Source organism: Quercus suber, unplaced genomic scaffold (assembly GCF_002906115.3).
Source record: "Quercus suber isolate HL8 unplaced genomic scaffold, Cork oak 2.0 scaffold_336, whole genome shotgun sequence".
In the NCBI taxonomy this organism is placed as follows: Eukaryota; Viridiplantae; Streptophyta; class Magnoliopsida; order Fagales; family Fagaceae; genus Quercus; species Quercus suber.
Window position 1 is genome coordinate 5,922 of NW_027069788.1, and position 18,380 is coordinate 24,301.

General features: G+C 33.1%; 1 long non-coding RNA gene across 7 annotated transcripts; it reads left to right on the forward strand.

Moving 5' to 3' along the window:
• The first annotated feature begins 10,072 nt into the window (after positions 1–10,072).
• On the forward strand, positions 10,073–15,410 carry LOC112015284 (uncharacterized). 7 transcript variants are annotated; one of them, XR_010623470.1, is made up of 5 exons: positions 10,073–10,342; positions 10,445–10,538; positions 11,370–11,444; positions 14,113–14,251; positions 15,176–15,410. It is a non-coding gene; the product is annotated as an uncharacterized LOC112015284 (long non-coding RNA). The 7 variants fall into 7 exon arrangements; XR_010623471.1 differs by having other exon boundaries at positions 15,179–15,410; XR_010623472.1 differs by having other exon boundaries at positions 14,113–14,223.
• Positions 15,411–18,380: the final 2,970 nt, after the last annotated feature.

Below are 18,380 nucleotides of genomic sequence, written 5' to 3' on the forward strand. Positions count from 1 at the left end.
GTCTAAGGGTAAGGCTATGACTGTAACCTTTAGTGATGATGAAGTTTCTGACAATGAGTCTGGTAGTGATGAGGATGGAAACTTCATTACTGTCACTGCTATTGCTATAGTTGATGAAAGTATTGTTGTTGAAGAGAACCCTTCTGATGGGAAACTCTCTGAGGATGCAGATTTACAAGAAGCCTACAATAAGTTTTGCAAAGTTGCTACAAAGGATGCTATGAGTGTTGATCTAGGTTTAAAGAAAATTGCATCTCTTGAACTTGAAAAGAAAAATTTGCTTGTGAAACTATTTGATGCTAATGAATTGTTGAATAATGTGAAGACTGAGAACGTAATTTTGCTTGATAAAGTTAAGAATTTGGAACTTGAATTATCTATTGCTAGAGAACAAACTAATAGGTCTGCAAGCTCCAAACTTGATCACATGTTGAGTGTTCAAAAGTCTCCCTCAGAAAAAACTGGTTTAGGTTTTGTAGAAAGCTTCTTTGTGCCTAAACCCTATTCCAAAAACTTTTTTCCTTCTTCTGAACCCCCTGTGAGTGAGGTTGTCAAACCTTCTGTGAGTGAGATTGTTAAACTTGTAGAGGTCACACCTCCTAGGAAGATTAGAGTTGATCTTAAAGAGTCTAAACCTAAGAATTCTACTCTTTCTAAGGGCAAGTTGCATGATAGACTTGCATGAGTTTGTCATTTTTGTGGAAAGTTTGGGCACATTCGTCCAAACTGTTTTAAGTTGCAAGCTGCTAAGTGAGCAAATAAGCCAAAAGTACTTGTGCCTCAAGCACAAGATCCTATAGTACTTATTGGTGAATTGGTGAAGGCTCTAAATCTTTATTCCAAACCTGGAGTTGGTTATCATTCTAAATCACATAGTCCTTGTGCTTCATTGCTTTACTCTTTGTGACCATTTTTCTTACTATTTTGTTTTCTTAGTTTTTCTAGGATTTGCATTGCATAACATTCATGCATTTCATTCTAGGTTATCTTTGTTATTTCTTAAAAAAAAAAAAATACAAAAAAAAACAAAAAAAAAGGGAAAAGGGAAGCAAAATGTGTTTTACATTAGTTGTCTTGGATTTGAAATCAAGGTTAGCCAATTTATTTTTACATAACATGTTTATGTACCTTGCATAGCTTGGATGAGCTTATTTATTGCATTTTACTAGTTTGAACTTTGTAGTGCATGTTGTGTGGGAAAATGTTTATAGTTTTTGATCACATGATCTTGATCTTGAAGTCACATGCCTTTGATTGACAAACTTTAACTTATTGAGAAAGGCATAAATAATCATCTCACCGCTGTTTACTAGCCAATCATGAACAACTTAGTGCATATTTTGTGCTCGAGGAAGTGTAGCACATGTACAAAAAGAACATAAGGTGTAACCTTAGTTTAAATGCTAAAATTGGTGTGTACATTATTAGGCTATAATAACTTCAAATCAAATAAAATTGGTGTGTACATTATCCTGGCTATCTTTAATAAGTTTCTGATAAAATAAAATTGGTGTGTACATTATGAAGCAAATCAAGAAACTTACATGATTGCAAACTTTTATTCTAGGAGATGTGGGAGTTATATGATGTAACTCTTTAGGTGATAGTCTCTTTCAAGTTTATGTGATGAATTTTGTAGAAATTGTGCTTGATTTCTATTCGCATATCACCTCACATGTATCTCAAGCTTTTGCTAGTTGCACATACTATACAAGTTACTCTTTGCTAAACTTTGTACATGTTATTATGTGTGATTTTGTTTTGCCCATCCAAGATTGAAAATTCATTGATTTAAATGCAAAATGTGTTTGAAATTTGAGAATTAAAGGAAAATTGATTGAAAATCTTATTTCTACGAAATCTGGGTTTAATACAAGTGTTTTTGAAGAGCATTTCATCTTATACTCATGCATTTTATTCATAAAATACTGTGTATTGAGGAGTTTCTACATAAAATTGCTCTGTTTTTCAAAAAATTGTGTTTTCTTGAATTTCGATCGATCGAGCCTGTTTCTCGATCGATTGAAATTGTGATTAAAAATTTGGTTTTGTTCAGTCTGTTTCGATCGGTGATCAATCACTGTTGGATCAATTGAAGATATTTTTGATTGATCGAATCTAAATTTCGATTAATTGAAAATCGCATAGAGAGTTTTTATTTATTTATTTATTTTTTATTTTTAAAACTTTGAGTTTTCATGTGTTCATCACTTTTTCAAAACTTTTCAAAATTTATTTTCTCTCTCTTCGATCTGTTAAGGAGTCAAAGCAAATTTTTGTCGTTTTCCTCCGATTCTTTTGCAAGGTTTTTCTCATCTAAGGCCGGTAAGACCTTTTTGCCCTTCCTTTTTCTTTTATTTTCATGTTTTATGCATTATTTCATGCATAGTTGGGTAAATTTCGAACCTTAGGGAATTTGGAATTTCTGTTGATTTAAGCCTTTTCTTTGGAAATTGATTAATGGGTTTTTGTTGTGGAACACTATAAAATTGATCTTTATGTCTTAAATTGATCAATTTGATGGTTTGGGAAAAATTTGAAATTCTAGGGCTTGTAACTACCTGAATTGGGGATTTTGTTCAATTGTGCTTAATTTGATGAAATTGGCTAGTTAGATTGATTAATTTGATCATTATTTTATGTTATCTAACGCGGGTAATGATCAATTTGGTCAATTTGTTGGTTTTTGAAAGTGGGTTTTCAAAATTTTGGCTTTTTTTTATATAAACTTTATGTTCAAGCCACTTTTGTGTTTTTTAAGTAAAATTGAACTTATTGTCACTGCATTAGAACATGCATCATATGTTTATTTTATTCATGCATTATATAGAATTTTTATTTTCTATATTTTTGTGCTAACTTGCAGTTTGTCCTTGGTTTTTTTTTTTTTTTTTTNAAAAAAAAAACCTGAAACTTAAATGAATGAATTGAAAATAAGTCAAAGTTAAAAGAAGTAATTTATGAAATCCAGGCTATTTAATTTCTAGTTTAGACTCAAGAATTTTGTGGCTATATCATATCACTCTATCTTTTGTGTAGGGCTGTAAATGATGAGTTGAGTTAAGCTGAGCCGAGTATTAGATGTAATGCTTATTTATTTAATTTTGTGTTGAATACAAGCTGAGTTCAAGTTCATTATCAAACTATCTTATGTGTTCAAGTTTCATTCATATTCTTGTTTAACAACTTGTTTATGAGCTACTTCATTTGACGAGATTGATAAGTACTGACGAAACTGGCAAGTCTATCCTATGTGGACGAGTCCTTCAATATGGACGAATATACCCTCAGGACAGACGACGTAGAAGACAACACTACTGACGAGGGTATCCAAGCCATTTAATACAATCAACTAAACAGTTATACCTCCAACTGTATGAACTGTTTGAAGACATTGATGCCTCATTACATAGCCCCAAAACGTTACCAAAGGAGCATTAAGACCTCCATAATTGCTCCAACGGCTAGAGACCATGAGAGCATATATAAAGCCCACACACTCCCACGAAGAAGGGAGAGAGATATGCAAGTAAGAAGGGAGATTTTTTTCTTTGATTTCTGTTCATCTTATATTGTTTTACTTTGAAGAGAGTTTCATATATTGACTTTGGCATCGGAGACATTGTGGCAGGCACCACACCGCTGACCATCGGTGAAAGTTGAAGGATCACCTCCATCCGACGAACATTACTGACGAGCTTACACTCATCAGTTTGGCGCCGTCTATGGGAAATGACATTTTCATGTTCAGACTTGAAATAGTGGTTTCCTATTCTTATTCTTTTTGGATGGAGTCCAATCAAGATTCTGCAGCCCTAGCTCAGCAAGTTCAGGCCCTTGCAGCCACAGTTGAAGAGCTGACTAGGCAAAACCAGGAAATGAAGCTACGGCTTCAGCAGGAGGAAAATCGTTCGAGGTGAAATCAGGAAGACGAAGGGGATAGCTACAGAAGAAGTGACCATCGAGGGCCAAACACTCCCGCCGAGCAAAATTTAGACCTTCTTCGAGAGATGAGGAAGGAGATGGACGAACTTAGGAATGCCATCAAGGAAAAACAGAGCAGAGTGTGGATCGGATGGTCCGAGTGACGGATTCGCCATTCACAACAGCAGTCCTCGACTGTCCAGTGCCGTCAAAATTTCGGTTACCTCAGCTCGAGCCCTTTGATGGGCTGAAGGACCCCCAAGATCACCTAAATACCTTCAAAACGACCTTGGGACTTCAGCAGCCCCCAGATGAAATATTGTGTCGTTCCTTCCCAACAACACTCAAGGGAGCTGCCCGGGAGTGGTTCACAAAGTTGCCAACGTCGTCCATCGACACATTTGAGCAGTTGAGCAACGCCTTCCTGCGTCACTTTATTGGAGGACAACGACCAAAGAGAACCGCGGATCACTTGCTCACCATCAGGCAGGGAGAGAAGGAAACCTTGAGGTCATACGTGAAACGCTTTACCAGGGAGACACTGGAGGTAGACGAGGCTGATGATATGGTGCAGTTGACAACCTTCAAGGCAGGGTTGAGGTCTAGGGAGCTCGTTACCTCACTCGCGAAGAACCCCCAAAGACGATGGTTGAAATGCTCCTTAAAGCGCAGAAGTACATGAATGCTGAGGACGCGTTGGTTGCTATCAGGGACGGAGACAGATCGGGGGACAAAGGAGAAGAGAAGACGACCGTAGAGGATAAAAGCGGGACCGTCCGGATCGTCGAACTAATGACGGAGTCAGAAGGAAAGATGATAAAAGTCCACGAACGGTAAAATTCACCCCTCTTGTTATGTCTGTTGACAAATTTTGACGCAGATTAAAGATGAGCAATACCTTAAATGGCCACGGCCATTGCATTCGTCCCCTAGCGTCCGCGACAGGAGTAAGTATTGTCGATTTCATAAAGATCATGGCCATTACACCGAAGATTGTAGGGATCTCCACAGGTAAATCGAAGAATTGATACGAAATGGAAGTTGCAGAAGTTTATAAAGAAGGGAGAGTACAACAAATTTCGAGACGAAAACAAAGGCCAACATGAGTCCTCGTCCAAGAGCGGAAGCCGTCAGTCCCAGCCTCCTTAAAATGTGATTGGGGAAATACAGACGATCGCAGGGGGCCTATCACAGGAGGCTCATTCAAATCACTTAAGAAAACACATCAACGACAGGTGAATAGCGTCCACATGGTACCCCTGCCAAAGTACAGATGAACTGATCAGGATATGACCTTCAATGAGAATGACGCTAGAGGAGTGAAACAGCCTCATATGACCCTTGGTCATATGCTCACCATAAAAGGGTTCAACACCAAAAGGATCCTTATGGACAATGGTAGTTCTGCTGACAACATTTACTTTCTGCATTCCAACAACTAAAACTGGATCCAAGAAGACTACGTCTGTTTGATTCGCCCCTCGTTAGCTTCAGCGGTGACAGGGTGTATCCCAAAGGCATAGTGACGCTGACAGTAATAGTGGGAACATACCCGAAGCAGTTGACTCGTCAGACAGACTTCTTGGTAGTAGATTGTCCCTCGTCATATAATGTCATTATTGGGAGGCCAGCACTCAACAAGTGGAAGACGTCCACATCCACCTACTGCTGAAGGTAAAATTCCCAACGGAAAATGGTGGTGGTGAAGTTAAAGGAGACCAAGTTCTAGTTCGGGAATGCTACCAGGCTGTTTTAGCAGCTAAGGAAACCACACGTGGACAATAGAGAAAAAGAGGAAGAAAAGGTAGAGGCACTGGAAGCAGTGGAGCTGATCGAAGGGGAAGCAACGAAAACCAGAATAGGGACGACCCTAAGTCCTGAGATGAGAACGAAGCCCATTCAGTTTCTTAAGGAGAACTTAGACGTCTTTGCCTGGAGCCATGACGACATGCCAGGCATATCTCCAGAAGTCATCCAACACAGGTTGAATGTGGACCCAGAGAGGAAGCCCATCAAGTAGAGACGAAGACCTTTGCGCCCGAGAGAGACCAAGCCATCACTGATGAAGTGAGTAAACTCTTGACTGTAGGCTTCATTAGGGAGGTATATTATCCAGATTGGCTTGCAAACGTCGTTCTAGTAAAGAAAGCAAATGGGAAATGGAGGATGTGTGTGGACTTCACAGACCTAAACAAGGCCTGCCCGAAGGACAGCTTTCCTCTTCCTAGAATAGACCAGCTCGTAGACTCACAGCTGGGCATAAGTTGTTGACGTTCATGGATGCGTTTCTCAGGGTACACCAGATAAAATGGCTGACGAGATCATTTAAGTTTCAGGTTTTTTTTTTTTTTAATTTTAGTTATTTAACTTTTATTCATTTTTAATTTAGTCTTTCTACCAATTTGCATGGTCAAACCCAGCAAAATTAACACCATCATTTTGGAGAATGAAATATACTAAAGTTAAAGGTGAGACAAAATAACTAAGTTAATAAAGTATTGAAATAAAATAAAAAAGAGAGAGAGAGAAAAAAATGACAGATAAAATTCAAGAAAGTGGGTTAAAAATTAACATGTCAAAGTTAAAAATGTGTAATTTGCAACCTAGCAAATTAAATAAACGGTACAGCACAGCATTTTGAGTGGGCCATAAGTAAGCTAGATCGGTTGAGTTGAAGAAAATTTTATAGGCTAATAGCCGACTTTTAGGTGATACCCTGCTCCTAATGTTGCAGTAACAATAAAGACATAAAGAAAAGGCTAATAAAAGTAGGGTGTCAATTCGGGTTACGGTGTCAGGTTCATATCGTGTTGAGGTAGGAACATTTAACTAAATGGCTCAACCTAAATCCGACCCATTTAATAATCGTGCCATGATCTTTCAATCCTAACTCGACCTGTTAATAAGGTGAGTTGACCTGACCCAACCCACTTGACACGCTTAATAAATCGGTCATGTTAGGTTGACATGAATGTAACACAACTCATTTCAATCTGCATAATATTAAATATAAAATCCATCTAGAAAAAAAAATTTATATATCCCAAAAATAGTACATACACTTCAAGTCTTTAACCCACATTCAAAATAATATAATCCAACAAAAAAATAACATATATCTAGAAATAAGTTATTTACACCCCAAAAGAGGTGCATACACTTCAACCCAAATTCAAAATAACATAATTTAACAAAAATATAATATCGTCAGGGTTTGTAAAGTTTCAATTTCCAATTATATCCCTTATAAATTTTTGTAATTACTTTTTTTTTTAAATTTAAAATATAGGTTGGATATAAAAGGTATTTGACAAGTCTAAAATAAAATGAATATTTATTTGTTATACGAGTTAAACGGGTTGTGTTAAATGAATCATTTCAGATTGACACAAATAAATTGGCGTATCAAACGTGTTTATTGCGAGTTACCTGGATTAACCCGCTTATGACACATTTCTTATCCTGTCGCTTTCAAGTTGACCCGTTTATGATCCAAACCCGTTAAGGCCCAACCCTAACTCACAAAAACCCGTATCAGTTTTATGTCGTATTTGCAGGTTGGATCGAACATTGACACCCCTAAATAAAAGTTGAGGCGTGCAAATAACTATTAAACTCATGTGCTTTTATAAAAACACATTCTAAAGACAAACTATAATACATCAAACAACAAAATGAGCAAACAGGCAAAAGAGAAAGAGAAATTTAGTCGTAGATGGTTTTGGAAATTCAAATCAAACTAACATACTCAGATTGTGTATACTATGTAGTATGTATACTACACTGATTGTCAGATATAGTAGACAAAAACTAGATGTCCATGTGGATTTTTCTGCTCAAGCAAAACGTGTTGTTATATACCGTTGTTAGTTTTTTTAAAACTTTTTCTCTTCTCTCTGTGTTAAAAATTTAAAGTATTTAGTATTCTAAAAAAAAAGGTATTCATTTTCTTGTCCTTTAGGAAACCCACACTGAACAGTGTTTTTTTTTTTTTTTTTTGAAAGTCAGATTTTGTTGTACAGTGGAGTGTGGACACGACACGAGTATATGAAGAAAAATTAGGGAGATGCAATATCATAATAAGTAGGGTATACATTCAATTTTTTTTTTTTTTTTACACAACACAAAATGTAGCCGGTTGGACTGAATTCCAGCTCTTGTCACAGACCCATCCTCCAATTCAAGTGATGCTCCATATTAAATTTTACAAATCTAAAACTGTATGTAAATGGTTACAAATTTTAAATAATATGTCAATAAATATATATGCAAAAAAAAAAAAAAAAAAAAAATCATAACTTTCAATTTCACTAGAAATAGAAAAGATCCTATTTGAACTTTATACCATCCTTTAGATTAAGAAATCCAACTCTAACTGTCCATTTCAATTAAAATAGAGAAGATCCTCTAATTGAACTTCATGGGAGTAATCTTCAAACTAGAAATCTACAAGATGGACCATATTCACCATTCAGCCCGAAAGAAAATTCTGCTTAAATAGAATTTTAGAAAGATTTGTTCCCCGGCTAATGTCTCTCTCTCTCTCTCATATATCATAATATATTAAATGGCCAACCTAACCAAAACACCAAACTGAGCTGAGCCCCATCTTAAAACAATCAAGCCCAATCCAATGGACTTAAGGCTAGGCTTGGGATGGCCCATCATTCAATAGAAACATCAAAACACTCCAACGTATATGAAAGAAACTCTATGCATTCTTAAAACAATTTAGCCCATTCCCACCCGTTGTCCTATAGATTTTCCACGATAGCGCTCAAGCCCAATCCAATGGATTCAAGCCTTCAAGGTTTACCCTCAACCTGGCCTTTCATCCATATATTAAAAGGCAAGCAAAAGTCAAATATAGGTTTTCATAACAAATTTTAAGCTTTGGGCAAAAAAATTCAACTTTTATCTTGGATTATACGACAAATATTAGCTCTAAAAATAATTGTTTATAAGAGCGTAACGCATAAAAATTTTAAAGGCATTCGTTACATGTGAAAAGTGCTTCACCTAAAGCATATTGAAGAGAAGCCAGGCCAGAACACGTTAAAAGGACTACTAGTGCTAATCTCGAGGTTTATTATTATTATTATTATTATTATTATTATTATTATTATTTTACCAATAATCAATCTTGAGGGATTTTTTTTTATGCTAGTGGAGGCGATCAAACATCAACGCAGGCTTTTTTAGTTTTTTACTTGGCTGGGTTACAATATTTCCTTTCCAATGTTGGATGACTCTGCTACCTTAGTGTTTGTAGTTTATTTTTAAAAATTGAAACAACGTTTTTGTTTTTGTTTACTAGTGTTAAAGATATATTAGATATATTAGGCCAATATAATAGACTCAAGTCCGCTCCTACTTGTACTAATAGTTTAGGGTTTAGTTGCTTATATATATTCATGTTATCAGTGGCGACTCCAAGAATTTTTCCCAGGGTGTTCCTATAAGTTCTCAAGAATTTTTCCAAGGGTAGCAAAATAATAAACAATAAACTATAAATTTATTTGAAATATTAATAAAATTATTAATTATTGTTGTTTAGTTGTTTCATTAATTTGCTTGTCTTTTATAAACTATAATTTGTTATGTTGTCATTTTATTAATTATAAAATTATTAATTGTTGTTTAGCTTAACATAATTTAATTTGTTTGTCTTTTATAATGTATTGATTAATTAAATTATTAATTATTGGTTATTAGTTACTTTTTCTGATTAATTATTAGTTAATTAAATTATTGTTTATTAGTTGCACTAGCACACATCTCATGTGCAATTTACTTCCCCCAATTCAAATATCCCACTCAACAGACAAGCCTTATGCCTGATACTCCAATCACAAGAGCCAGTTGCCAATCAAAAAATTTCACAATCACAATACACATTACACTAAAAGATAATTAATATCATACCAACACCAACGAATAACATAAAGCCAAATTCAAATAGTTAAAAACCAAGCAAATCTATATATCTATATATATATAATAATAGATGAAGCAGAGAGAGTGTGAAATTGAATTCTAATTAGAACTCTAATTCTGTGCCACGTGTACAAACCAATTAGATCTCTAATTGCAACACACGTGTACACTCCAATTTCAGGTTCAACTCTTTACATTCAGCTCTTTTTACAAACCCAATTAACATAATTTCTCTTTACACCCGCTTCTTTTCAGGTTCAGCTCCCCTTCTCAAAACCCAAAATCCTTCGTCTCCTTCAATATACATCTCCCCTATTCTTCAATGAATGCTATGGAATTTCAGAAGAATATCTCGGTATCAATGATGCATGCCTTTGGGTATTTCTCTATCTTATATAGGAAGAGGTCCTGCCTCTATTCCGATTTTCTTCACAATTTTAATGGTCCTGGTTTATGCTCTGCAAAACGAATTCTTCCTAAGGTATGATTACTCCTTTCTTTCATCTGCCTATGCTTTCCTTCCTTTCATTAGATAAGTTTTTTGTTTTTTTGGGTATTATTATTTATTTTTTTGTTTTTTTAGGGTTGCTAACAAATTAGGGATTTTAGATACGGAGATAGAGATCGGCGCAACTCCGTGGCTAACATAATCGGAACTGAACACAGACCAATGAAAGGTATGTATCGATTCCCTGAGTTTGAATTTGAATTGAAATTCGAATGTTCATTCTCTTTCTTTACATGCTTTGTTGTGAATATTAATTCTTACGGCATGGACAAGAATGGCACCCATTTGTTCTTTGATATCTAAAATTTCAAATACAATTACAAATCATTTTTGAAAGTATTAATAAATTTTTTTAAAACAACTTAAACCGTTTCACACCACTTAATGAAAGCCCTAAATTGCTATATCCTCAAACAAACGGCACCACTCTGTTTTGTTTCTTTTCCTGCCGCACCAATACTCTAGGTCAGTTTTTTTGTTACTTGATCTGTTATACTCTTTATTTTGAATCCCATTTTTAAAGGGTGCCATCAAGAGGTTTAGCCCTTGAAAATGTGTAGTAAAAAACATGTTTGGCGTTCAATAATGTTTGTGCTAAAAAAACATGTTCCCTGTTTGATTGTATATTTGTTTAAAGGAATGTATATTTGTTTTAAAGAATCAATGAATTTTTTTTTTACAGTAAATTATGTTTTTTTTCCCCTTATTTAATTTGATTAAATAGCCAGCATATTGCTTAAAATTATGCTGTTAAATATTTAGGGATTAACTGCTACTATTCTTCTGTTTAGAACAGAATTTCAGTAACTCTTACATATGTTTGATTGTATATTTGTTTAAAGGAATGCATATATGTTTTAAAGAATCAATGAATCTTTTTTTATAGTAATATATGTTTTCTTTCCCCTTATTGAGTTTGATTAAATAGTCAACATATTGCTTGAAATTATGCTGTGAAATATTTAGGAATTAACTGCTACTATTCTTCTGTTTTGAACAGAATTTCAGTAACTCTTACATACAACTCTGTTCTTCACTTCACACCTGATCATTTTGACCATAGCCTCTTCAGAAGGTAGTCTTCCTTGATTAATACTAGCATTCCTCTAAAACCAAATATGATACTTAGTAGAGCAGAATGCCAAATCCTTCTAATTCTTTAAACTAAATCATTTCACTTTAATTTTCAGGTTTTGTTTGGGATTGAAATTGTGGGCTTTCGAAATCTAAAAATATAATGTTATTTTATTTATACATTGTTGATTTTAGTCGATAGTTTTTTAAAAGATACTTTTAAGTATTGATTTTATTATTTTTTATAGTGGGTTTTTCTGGGTTTTGCATGTTATAATTTGTGAAAACTGAAAGTATAATGTTCTTTGTACAAAATTGGTTACTTTGTAGGTTATGGCAGAGATTATTTTTTTTCCTGTACCAAGTTTCTTCAGTCAGTTTTCTTAATCCTCTTATACTTTTAAGGTCTATTTTAACCACAAAAAAATAAAAATAAAAATGGTAAAAAGTCTCTCATATTAACGAAAACTAACCAGTTAAAATACTTCTAAAAGGCTTGCAATACGGTGATAGGGAAAGCAACAAAGTTCGCTGGAACTTAAATAAATGAAAAAACACAAATATTTTCTTTGGTCTTTTATTCCATTTTTTTCATGCCCTTCGATCTGTTTTTTGTTGTTAACGCTGTTTTGTTTGTGTTAAAACCAACCCAAAAAAAAAAACAGATTTGTTCTAAAAAAATTTCCTTTTTTCATTTTTCCCCTGCCCTTTGATCTGATTTTTTGTTGGTCATGCTGTTTTTGTGTTTTATTAATATTGAAATGGTTTAAAACCAAATGGTAGACCCTTTGGTAAAACGGTATTTAAACCGTGTGTTTTAATTGTTTTATGGGTATTTTGGTTGGATTGTTTTTAAAGGTTTGTGGGTTATTTTTTGGGTTTGCATTTGGGTTAGAATTGGTTTTGTTTGCATATTTGGAATTAATGTTTTTTATTTCCTCATCTTCATTAGAATTTAGTAGTTGCAATGGAGATTTGTTTTAAAATAAAAATTACAAGTTGTTTTGATATTTGCTTTTGGCCATAACTTGATTTTAGTGCTGAAATCATGGCCATTGTAGAAACTTGAATCCTGTGCATTAGCTTTATGTTCATTATTTACTCTAAGAATGGCATTGTGTTTTGCTATTGGCTGAATTGTTGCATCAAATTATATTATATATCCTGTTATTAACTGTTTTTTTAGGCATTTTACTACCTGACACCAGTAACATCTATATAGTCGGATACTGTATCTTCTGTCGTTGAATACATTTAATGTAATACTATTATCAATTTAGGTTCAGGTTTGGGTATTTTGGTTGAATTGTTTTTAAGCTAGGTTTGGGGTTAGATTCTATTTATATTAAGGCATTTTTATGTCTTTCTTATAAGAGTTAATCTGTACTTTTTCCTATTTATTTATAGGACATCTATGGGATGTTTCTTTACATATATCTTCTTTTAATTTTTTTTAAATATAGTTGCTTTAAGTGTATATTGCCATGATCAACACAAAGATTAATTAATCTTTCAGATGACTCTTGGAAGTAGTGAATCCAACTCTTAATATTTGTGTTTCTCCTCAAGAAATCTAAACATGCGCACATTCTCAAGGATTGATTCATTTATCTACAACTTTGCCCAGTTTTGAGACTCACAGATATATGACAAAAATAAGGGTAAAGTAGAGTGTTTGGTGATAGATGATTTTATATAGTTCTTGACAATTTTTTTTTTTTAGTTCCATTGAGTCTTATAATAGGATGAAAAATGAAATAGTTGGGTATATTTCTAATCAATTAGCTATAGGAAAGCAAATTTGATTAATTCTTTCCAGTTTAATTCTTTCATATAACTTTTAGTTTTACTTCCATTGCTTCAGCCTTTCCCAGGAATTAAGGCTGTTATGACATGTAAGGAAAATTGCCCACTTAAAAACCTGCCACCCTTACAATTTGAAAGTTACAAAACACCGCATGTTGCACCATTTGAGGCTTTAAGTTTTAACTGTTAGGCACAGAGAATGAGTCTATTAGGCACAGAGAGTGGAGAGAGAGAAAAAAAATTGAGAAATCTGCCCCTAACTGCGTCAAGCGACAGTCCTTGCCTCTGCCATCGTCAAACCCATTCCCTCCACCAGTATAGTCTCTGTTTTTTGGTTTTTTACTTTTATTTTTATTTTTTAATTTGGGGTCAAATCTGATTTAGGTCGGGGTATTTTGACTGGATTGGATTGCATTAAGTTTTTTGGCTTAGATTTGGTTTTGAATAAGGAATTTGGGTTATGAATGGTTTTTAATATTCGTTATTTGTGTTGGATTTGGTTTTCCTTTTGGATAATTGGGTTCAATTTGTTTTGAGTATATCTCTACACTTTAAAGCTTTCATTTTATTTATTCTGTTTTAAATTTTTTGTTGAAACATTTTTTCCCTTTATAATTTCGTTTCCCATGTTTCTTTTCTAGCGTTGTTATCAAGTTTTTCCAGTATATACTTCTGTGTATTAGATTTTTTCCACGTATAGTTCCCATATCACAGTGATTGTGTCAATTTGATTTTTAAATTGTATTTCATTGGTATACACACACTTTGTAATGTAGAATGAGATTGGCCATATTTGATCAATAGGGCTAAGATTGCAGACTTTGGATCTAAATTAAATTTTTGTTCCTATTTATTGATAACAGATGAAAACAAATACATATAAGACAGCCCTGAAATTCAAATATAGACAAAACAAGAAGCTGAAGACAGAAAGAACAAGAAGCTGATTGTAGTAGAGAAGAACAGAGCAATAGGTACGCGCAGAGAAATTCAGAGCAACAAGTATGCAAATTGCAAAAAATGCAGACCATGTCAGCTTTTCTGCTTATATAAATTGATAGTTTTGTTTGATTGAACTTGGATCATTTGAAGGTTTTTTTTTTTTTTTTTTTTTTTGACAATTTTCTTTACTAGGATGTGTTATAATTCAAACTTAATGTATATTTCCCATTATCTCTATTTTTATTTTTCACTATTTTAGTGCTGTGTACTCAATTTTCTTTACTAAATTTGCTGTGAAAAAATGTTTTGACTTAATTTCGATTCAATTTATTTTCCATTTTTATAATTATTCAATCTTTGCTGTGAAGTGTCATAGTGTTTGGGTTTTTTCCCCCATTAATTTACATGTAAGGGTTTGCTGTGGCTTGAGCCACATTGTCTAAGGAAGTTAAAACACTTTAGTGAGAGTTATGTTTTGTTTATGTTTCTGTATGTATGTTTTATTCTTTGGTTGATTTATTAATTATTTCCCTTGGATGTGCTATATCATAATAGGTTGTTGGTGGTTGCATTTTCATCATGATCGGAAGATGAAGATAGAAATTACCCTTATCAATGATAGAAATTACCCTAATACCTGCTGTGTCTTCGTCAATATCACAAGATGTAGATAGACTTTTTTTCCCCTTCCCAAACCTCATCTTGCTTGACAAACCTTATATTTATATATTTGTACCATATATATTTATCTTACATTTTAAATTGATTCTATAATTCATTATAACATTTGTATATGTTTATTGATTTCTTATGTATATAATTTTTATGTTAGGTTGTTCTATACAGCTTTTTTAGAATTGTTATAAAACATTGTTTTCGTAATTAAAGTTTAAATTCAAAATCCCTTTGAATATGCTTATGATGACTCCCTTTGTACTCCTACTGATAATAACATTGATTTTTGGATGGTATATGGGGTTCCAGCAGGAAGGGCATAAGATATAGCCAGATATTTGAGTTTTGCATTTGCTAGAGACTCTGCTTTGAGTTTGCTGGCAAGAAAAAGGGAAGGAGCCATGGTTCATGGAGAATTGCTAAATCCATCAACTCCTTTGGCTTTGGAACTAAACAATGTAGTCACTGAACCGCAATTTTTGGAGAAGATTAATATGAACTAATTGTATTTGATTGATGACAATATAGACTTCATTATTATTCATGTTTCTTTTTCATCATGCGGTTTAGTGGCTTCATGAAAGTACAAATTTAAAAAAATCACAAATCTAAATATTTATGAGGATTGAAAAAATTAACTTAGGGAAAATAGTTTGTTTCCCATTGCTTTAAGTTTTACATTTAGTTTGATTTAAAAAGGTCCAATAGCATCACTTAAATAATAAAATGCAATATATATTTTTATTGTTTTATCTAATTCTGTCCTCCTTGTGATAAACCAAAAAAGACAAAAAAGAAATTGACTAATAGTATCACAATAATTAACCATTTCCATGCGGTAATACAATATATACGAGTTTAATATAAAATATATATACTGCTAAGTTTTGTTAATGAAATTTCCTGGTTAATAATATGAATTTAGACTTAATTGAGTATTTTAAACATGAATAAACTCATGATTAACAATATATTCATTCTCGTGCGGTAGCACGGGCTACATACTAGTTAATAGAAAATGAAACATCACTCTTGGGACAGAAAGAAAAATTGGAAAGATTAGTATAATATTTCAATATTAAAATTTCCATTAGATAATTCCACTCCAATAGTAGGATCAAATGGGTAGATAACAGCTTTTGGATGAGACTAATATTGGTTAAAGTTTTTAAATTGATTATATTAATGTACATTTAGTACTATATTTTACTTTGCTCTCTCTCTCTCTCTCTCTCTCAATATTTTTTTATTAGTGATACTGGCACTTAAAAACCCACTAAATTCTTCACATGCATCTCACAACTCACAAGCATTCACTTCACTTGAGTTCTTGTGCAACACAATAGTGTTAGGTTTATATATATTTACTATTTAAACCCGTTGACAATTCGTGGAAAATTAAGCTTTTTTTTTTTTTTTTGAGAATTAAACCATGTTGATTTAATAACCAATTATGAGAATGAATTCAATTCAAGCTTAAATTTTCTATTGGATAATTCCATTGGTTTTTAACATCATAAAAAATATTTTTTTTATGTGGATTGATTAATTGTGTGTCATAAATAGTCAATTAACAAACCACTAGTGATGTAATTAATATACATTAATATGCAATAAATATTTACCTAATTAATAGCATCCTCATTTTCTCTCTCTCTCTCTCTCTCTCTCTCTCTTATTAATTAAATTTAAAACTATTCACATCTTGTTTGACTGCAATGACAAAGTTGGATCAAGTCTACAAATTTTAAAGAGAAATGCTATATCTATAACATTTTTACAACATTTTCAAAACAAATCTTAAATAATAGGTTGTTACCAGTTGATTTTGTTGGGGCAAAAAAGTAATTTCAGTGATAGATTGTTACTGGATGTAACACTTCTCAATTTTAAAACTTTTCACCATCAAGTTGCATAAGCCATTAATTTTAGTGCCCACCCTTCAACGAGTCCAAATCCTCTGTCCCACTTTTCCTGTTCCACTCTATACTCCACCAATAAATACTTACCACGTGTTTACCTAATTAATTAAATATTATCATTATTAACTTATTAATCCTACAGTTATTAATTAATGGTATCACGTGGCAAGTATTTATTGGTGGAGTATAAAGTGGAGTAAGGAAAGTGAGACAGAAGATTTGGACTCCCCTTCAACAATGATCTCCATACATTGTACATATGTCATCCATGTTGCTTCGAAATTAAACAAACGTTTCGTTTTCAACTGGTACATGCATTCATTTCTAAGTGCTAACTTTTATATTATTTTTTTCAATGAAGAAAAAAATAATAGTGTTTATTTTCTAAGAAAATATCAATTTATTCTCATGTGTTTGATGAGGTAGATGCATTCATTTTTAAGTACTAATTAGTTTTAGGTGGAACACTAATAATTAACATTAAAGGGACATCAATATAGCTCTTTTTCTTTTTTTGGCAAGGGTTGTGGTAATTTATATGTTTATTCTTTAAGATTTGTGATAAAAACAATTTATTAGAAATACGACATTCCTCTTGAAGTTTGTTGTTGTAGCAATAACTGAAACAAAAGGCCATATATAGAACACAAAAGCAAATTTAATAGTAGACGCAATAAAAATATAAGGCAAATAATTATGTGGTTAAGTTAACAATAAAATTAAATATTTGTGAGTTTATTTAAACAAAATATTTGTATACTATATTATATCATTTCTACTAATTTAGATTTTCTATCTTTTTAATGACATGTGATATAAATGTTATGAGTAATAGGGGCAAAACAGTAATATCATGTACTTTATATATAAATAATATTTAATATATTAGGGTTGACTTATCAAAACCCTAAAACACTTTTACAATAAACAACATGGTATTAGAGCCACCAACCCGCCGCTACCGTTAACCCTTTGACCACCACCCACTGATATTGTTGTCGTCAACAACCATATCCTTACTCACTAGCTCCGACAACCCTAATAGAGACTCTGACGATCTCGATTTAGTGGCTGAAGGAGTTGTCCGGCGCTGGTGACCCTCTTTCTGGTCTCGTGACACCAGATCGACATCGCTTGACGGTGAGAGAGGCAGGGTTTTTACTTGCCCTCCTCCGGTGACCATCCTAGCTTACTCGTTGGTCCTCGCACTGCCACTTTTACACCCTAGCGCCGTTGCCAGAGTTTTTCAATTGAGGGTTTCAGCCATGGTTTGATTTTCATCTCTTCTTCAATATGTTCTCTGCTTATCTGTTTAGGTAGCCTTTGGTTGATGTTTAGTGGTGGTTTTAATTTGAAGGTGTTCCTCATTTTTATTGTGGGTGTTCCTAATTTATTTTTAAGGGTAAACAAATAAAAAAAAATTAATTATTATATATAAATTTTTTTTTTCAGGTCAAGGTGTTCCTAAGAACACCCTGACCATAACGTGGTGTCTCCAGTACATGATATAGTTCATTGTAACATAGATTATTGTACTATACACTTACATAATAAAGATGTAACTCTTAAGAGATTCTTCTGTGGATGTAGGC